This window comes from Simochromis diagramma, unplaced genomic scaffold (assembly GCF_900408965.1).
Source record: "Simochromis diagramma unplaced genomic scaffold, fSimDia1.1 OVJJ01000596.1, whole genome shotgun sequence".
Taxonomy (NCBI): domain Eukaryota; kingdom Metazoa; phylum Chordata; class Actinopteri; order Cichliformes; family Cichlidae; genus Simochromis; species Simochromis diagramma.
In genome coordinates, this window is record NW_024387245.1 from 18,598,902 (window position 1) to 18,606,562 (window position 7,661).

The window sequence follows — 7,661 nt, forward strand, 5'->3', positions numbered from 1 at the left end:
AATGTTTAAGTATTTTTGGCTAAATATATTCTTTCTGCTATCTTATACTATTTCTCCTAAATTCTTGTATTTTTGAGAAGTTATCATGTTTCTGGTAAGTTACAATATTCCTGCTAAGTTCTGCTATGCTATTGTATTTCTGCCAAGTATTATGTTTCCTCTAAGATATTGCAGTTCTGCTAAGTTATTCCATTTTAGCAATGTTCCTTTGCTTCTGCAAAGTTTTTACAATTTCTGCAACTTTTCAGCTTTTTCAGCTACTTTTTGCATGCAGCTTCAGCTTTAAGCATCCACACTGCATTTTCGCAGGAAATGCAAATTTTTCTAGTTGGTTTTGTGATGGGTCTGTGAGCTGCTGGACAATTGGTCTCTTCCATCTTTGTCCTCTAGCTCATCAATTTGTCCTCTAATGTCACTCTAATTGTTGATAATTCCTCCCCACAGGAGGACCTGGAATTCACTACTGGTGGTGACCTGAAACTAAAAGGCCATAAACCTTGTGAGTTTCTCATGAGTCCAGAGTGAAACTTGGATCTAAGTTCAAAGGCTCCACAGACACAATGAGTTCAAAAATTTTACTGAAAATCACACAGTGGGGTACAAAGGATAAATAACAGACATATATGTATAGACGCGTGTGTGTGCGTATGTGTACGTGTGTGTGAGTGTGTTAGTGTGTGTAGTTACCCAAAATGGCTAAGTGAAGGCCGGACAGTCCTGAACCCCAAGGATTCCCAAGAAGGGACTGGTCCCATCCAGCTACTGGCCAATTACCTGCCTGTACCACGTGGAAGCTCCTGTCAGGAATCATAGCAGCTAAGATAAACAGGCATATGGCTCAATACATGAGTTGGGCACAGAAAGGAATTGGCGGGAAAACCAGACGTGTGAAACACCAGCTACTGGTAGACAGAGCAGTCACCCGAGACTGCAAGGCCAGGTTCACCAACCTGTGCACTGCCTGGATTGATTACAAGAAGATCTATGACTCGATGCTCCACACCTGTATCCTGGAATGCCTAGAACTGTACAAGAGCAACAGGACCCTAAGAGCTTTCATCAGGAACTCAATGCAGATTTGGCGTACAACACTAGAGGCCAAATTCAAGCCCATAGCACAAGGCACCATCAAGTGTAGGATCTACCAAGAAGATGCTCTGTCTCCACTGCTCTACATAGGCCCGAACCCCCCCAGTGAGATCATTGCAAAGTCTTGCTACAGATACTGGCTACCGAACTGAGCAATAATCAGTGACCTCCTCTACATGGATGACATCAAGCTGTATGCCAAGAGTGAACAAGACAGATTCACTGATCCACACCACCAGGATCTACAGCAAGGACATCGGAATGCCTTTCAGATTGGAGAAGTGTAGTCGGATCCTAACAAAGAGAGGGAAGGGAGTCGGAACTGAGGGGATCAAACTACCAGAAGGCAACACTGCACACATGGAGGACAACTACAAGTACCTCAGAATCCAACAGGCAAATGGGAACCACAAAGAGACTGCTAGGAAAGCTGCAACCACCAAATACCTGCAGAGAGTCAGGCAAGTCCTGAGGAGTCAGCTGAATGGTAAGAACAAGATCCGGGCTATCAACACTTACACCCTGCCCATGATCAGGTACCCTGCTGGAATAATAAGCTGGCCAAAGGAGGAGATAGAAGCCACTGACATCAAGACCAGGAAGCTCCTGACCATCCCGGGATGGTTTCACCCCAGGTCTAGCACCCTGACACTGTACATTAAGCAGAAGGAAGGAGGCTGGGGACTAGTGAGTGTCAATACCGCAATCCAGGATGAGACAACAAACATACATGAGTACATCAGGAAGTTGGCCACCACAGACCGCATGCTCAGTGAGTACCTCAGGTAGCAGAAACCCAAGAAAGAGGAGCAAGAGGAGGAGCCATCCTGGAAGGACAAACCCCTGCACAGTATGTACCAGCGGCAGATAGATGAAGTGGCTGACATCCAGAAATCCTACCAGATAAAGAGCAGCCAAAGCTGGACTGAAAGACAGCACAGATGCACTAATCATGGCAGTACAAGAGATGACACCTAGCTCTACTTATCCTCCAAACCCATGGCTACTCTCTCACCCACATCCATTTCTGACTTTTTAAGCGAAATCAAGGTCTGGTTTACTCACAACTTTCTTAAACTTAATGGCTATAAACCAGAATTCATTTTAATAGGCACCAAATCAAAACTGACCAGAGTCCCAACCAGAAGTCTTTCATTATCCATTGATAACTCTGTTGTCACACCCTCCCCTCAGGTTAAGAGTCTTGGTGTCATCCTTGATAGCACTCTTTCCTTCACAGCACACATAAATAATATCACTTGGTCTTCCTATTTTCATCTCCATAATATTAACCGCCTTCGTCCTTCACTCACTCGAAACAGTACCGCCATACTTGTCAATGCTCTTGTCACATCTCGTTTAGATTACTGTAATTCTCTTCTCTATGGTCTACCTCATAAATCTCTCCATAAATTGCAGTTAGTTCAAAATACAGCTGCTCGTATTATTTCCAGAATTAGATCTACTGAACATATAACACCTGTTCTTAAAGAGCTCCATTGGCTTCCAGTTCACCTCCGTGTCAATTTCAAGATCCTGCTTCTTATGTTCAAAGCGCTTCATAACCTCGCTCCTCCATATTTATCTGATCTTCTCCATACATACTCACCCCCTCGTACACTTCACTCTTCTTCAGCTTCCCTTTGTCTGTTCCACCTGCTCGCCTGACTACCATGGGACTCAGAGCCTTTAGTTGTTCTTCCCCAAGACTTTGGAATGCACTTCCACCAAATCTCCGGACCACAAACTGTCTCACCACTTTTAAATCACATCTCAAAACCCATCTATTCAAAATTGCATACAGCTGATTCTGTCTTAGTCCATTTTTACGCTGCTCAGCTTTAATACTTGCTTTATACTTTCATGCTTTTTTTCTCTTATGTCTAAATTTTATTTTGCATGTTTTATTATATTGTATTGTTGCTATTGTTTTTGTTCTATTGTAAGATGACCTTGAGGGTCTTAAAGGCCCCTATAAATAAAATGTATTATTATTATTATTACTCACCCTTTTTTAAATCGATCTTAAATATTAAACTTTTTTTTTAAATCAAGATGCAGGCCTGTGTCCCTGAGCTTATGAACAACTGATTTTTATTTTTTTTAGTGTAAAAAAGTATATAAGTATAGAATTGTAAACAAATGCAGCAGTAATTTTAATCCATTTAACACATTTTTCTGCAGAGCAACTATTTTTACTTTTGTTTTATGGAAAATTTTCCAAAGGTACAGTGTCAGCATCTCTCCTTGCCTTTTTGTAAAAGTCACCACACCCCACTGATACTGTGGTGTTGAGGAAGCAGGATATACTGATGAGAAGTGGGTTCCTGGAACAGGGCATCCACGGACAAAAACTGATAACAGAGATATAATGCAATGCTACTACAATTTTTAACCAATATTGCATTTTTTCCTAGCTCACAGAATTAACTCACCCACAGAGTGCTAACCATGTTAGGTTGGAAAGAAATCCTACCAAAATCTACTTGTTGTGTATTACCAAGGTGGCCTTGCTTAAGGCTAAATTATAAGGTTTTCTTTTATTCTGAAATCAGATAAAACCTGGACATTGTCTAGTATTGATGTGTTTATCATTTTAGCCAGCATACTTCTTAGCTCAGTAGCTAAGTAAGCCACCCCACTGCCTTAAGGTGCCTATTCTTACCACCAGAGTGTTTTCGTTTTTTTTTTTTTTTTCCTTAGTCGCTGACTCACGACTATTCTTAATATATCAGAATATATTGTTTTGTTTCCCAGTGGGTGCAATCAGCGATGGTACACACATAGGATGCTTAAAACCTCCCCTTCCCCATCTAAACTGAAGTGCATGTAGCCTTCAGTCTCTCTTGCAGATTTAGTCTTCATCAGATAGCTTCCTAAAAGTGCTGAGAAGCACTGCCTCAGACAATTACTGCAAGTTAACGATGAAAAGAAAGGTCTGCCTGAAGAAATTTCAGATGATGTGCTATGCAAAGAAGGAAAAAAAGCCAACAGAGAAGATTATGTAGCTGCCCACTTGGAATTACCACTCATGACGCAGAGAGCTTCGACTGATGCAACTTTGTTCTCTCCTCTTTAAACCACCGACAATATGGCACCATGAAAACTATAAAGATGCACAAACAAATACCATTAAACATTTAAGTAGAAAGTGCAGAAATGTTCACATTTTACCATAGAAAATCATTTTGATTAACTCAAATAGTGACATTGACATAAATCAATAGTTTTTAAACTATTTATGTTACAACATTTAATAAAATGAATTAACAACAACCTTTCTGTGTCTTAAATACATAAACAATCGTTTGCAATCATTAACCAACCTCTTTCTGCTTCCAAGGGTGCTAATCATGCTGAATCAGCTAGCCAACCTCCTCCATGCACATCTCTTAGCCAGTCTTTCCACACCACAAACAAATGACATGCATATACAATAAAAAACGAATTCAACAACATTGAGTAAACTTTCAAAGTTATAGCATGTGACAGATACATAAAACACATAGTTCTGCATGAGTACCCTCAAAAAACAAACACTTTTACTCACTCTGAAGCAGAGGTGTGGACTCGAGTCACATGACTTGGACTCGAGTCAGACTCGAGTCATTAATTTTATGACTTTAGACTTGACTTGAAAAAATGTTCTAAGACTTGTGACTTGACTTGGACTTTTACACCAATGACCTGGGACTTGAATTGGACTTGAACCGGTTTACTTGAAAAGACTTGATATTTCACCCCAAATATAAAATTTAACATGCATATTATATAGAGATTGAAAATGTGACGTCATTCAGGGGTAAACCGCAAAGGATTCTGGGAACTCGTGGCAAGAGGTACTAGCGCACGCAGGCTTTCAATTGAAATCAGTCACACAGCGATAAAAAGAAACACAAAAATGTCAAGAAGCCGTTGTATTATTAACTGCAATAGCCGGTCGCATGACAGCCACGGGAAGCCGACGGGTAAAGAGATCGGTTGTTATCGGATTACGTCGTTGAAGAGAAATTGTTCAAGCCATGTTTCCGAAGTAACAAAGACGCGACGGATGGCCTGGATTGCAGCCATTCAAAGACCAAATATAACGTCCCAGAACACTCCAGCTCACAAGTTAGTCTGCTCCAAGCATTTACACGAAGGTCAGTGTTTTTTAGTAGTTAATACGTCATTTTCATAACATAATTGGTGATATAGGTTACAAGCAAGTCTGGCGCTGAACAGAAATTGTCGCGCTATGCTCCTTTATTTATTGTGCATAAATAGTGAATTGTCCTGACACAATATTGCGTCTCTATTATTATGGTACATTGACAAAAACATATACTTTTATTCACAGGATAAAACAGGTTTTTTGTATCACTAATTGCCCAGTACGATTACAGCATACAGTATTATTGTCACTGCTACATTTCTGTAACGCGTACCAGAAATTATTTCCACTACTAATTAATTACCCTTGAGCTCAAAGGTCCTATTAATAAACGGTTAAGGAATGTGTATTTATGACGACAATTTGTGAGACTGGTAAACTTATGATATGTACGATGGTCTTTCGTTCTACACGGTGCATTTCAAGGTCCTGTACCCATCCATCGGTAAACTGTACCTGGGCTTGTTGCAGTGACCTGAAGTTACTAAACTTCACGAGTGTGTGCACAACCGTATGATTATAAATATGCATATAAATATGCTAAGATGAGATAGCTGACTTCATCTAACTAGCAAATGTTGTCCAGGCTACGTTGGTGATGCAGTTTTTTTTAATATGTATGATATTTTTGTCATGCGATTTTAAAGCCGGTCCTACAACCGCATCCAAGAATAACATGCAGCTTATCTCAGAACTGTCGGTGAAAATTATTCTTGGAGCTAGGTTTAATTGAGCTGCATTTTAAAGAGGTGCAATTTCACAATTTGTGTATATTTTGTCATGTGTTGAGAAAAACAGATTTAAAAATTACATGGTCTAATATTTACATTTAGCATATAACTGCAACATTATTTTTTCGTTTTTTTTTTTTAAAGACTCGAAAGGACTTGAAATTCAAAATTTCAGACTTGTGACTTTACTCGGACTTTTACACCAGTGACTTGAGACTCGACTCTGACTTGCCTGACATTACTTGAGACTTGACTTGAGACTTGAGGATAAAGACTTGAGACTTACTTGAGACTTGCAAAACAATGACTTGGTCCCACCTATGGTCTGAAGCAACGTGTTTGCGTCGCCTCACCGAGAACAGAACAGGAAGTCTGACACAATAAAAGAGGAAGTGCTAAGGTACTCTTCAAAATAAAAGCGCAAAGTAAAGTGGCTTTGCCGGCATTTACAGATTAGATGACTTATAAGATGAAGTTATTTTTGTGGATAATATAAATAAAGTAAAAATATTCATTGAGCACCACTTTAACTCTGAAGTAACACTGAAGCAAGTGGTTAACTAAAATTAAAACAAAAGGTTTTGTTTGGTGGTGTCAGTACACTAACAGGGCTTATACCGAATCAGACTGATACGCACGGTAGCTTGTTTACATGTTGACTTCTTCTTTATTGACATAACACATAAGTTACGCAGCAGACTGTGACAGCACTGAGCAGCTCCTTCAGTGGGAGACTGCGGCACCCACGGTGTGGGACGGAGAGATTTCGCAGGTCTTTCCTCCCCACTGCTGTCAGACTCCATAATAAAGACTTTAACTGATCAAGCACACACATCCATACATATACAATGATACTAAGTGCAATAATCCTTTCTGTCATCGTTGTATTTTTACTCAGTTGTATATAGTATTTGTATTTGTATTCTATTTTTATCTTATTGTATATTTATTTTATTTTATTCTACTGTATATAGTATTTTATTCTATTCTGTACAGTTGTGTACTGTATTTATTCTTATTGTATTCTAATTTTTGCCTCATAACTTTTGCACTGTCCACTTCCTGCTGTGACAAAACAAATTTCCCACGTGTGGGACTAATAAAGGTTATCTTATCTTATCTTATCTTATCTTATCTTACACACACACACATAACTGGGCGTGGTGCCCCCTACTGGCGATGACTTGCATAGCACACCATAACTCTTGGTTCATACATAACTGGGTGTGTTTCTGGAGGTAAAGTGGTCCCCAGAACTTGTTCAACAGTCTCTTCCTGCAGAGATGTACAAGGGTGAAGCATGGTGTCACTACCACTCTGGGCTGGTGACATTTGAGAGCTTGTCGGAGGATCCACTGTGACCTGCTGAGATACTGACTCAGGTCGTGTCAGCATAGAATAGAATAGAATAGAATTAGGTTCTGGCGACTGTAAGAGATGGCGGCGTTGCAAACATTCAAAAATATCCACATTAAAAGTAAAAACGAGCACCAAACTGGAGAGCTAAGAGCCGCTGCACCCGTGCACGCCGCCATCTGATCAACATGACGTTTCCACACTCCTTGTGCTCCCACATTCACCTTGTATGACACTGGCCCAGTCTTCTCCAGTACGACACCATGCGTCCACTTGTCCTCTCCCTTTCTATAATCACGCACCAGGACAGGCTCCCCAACGTTGAACCGTCT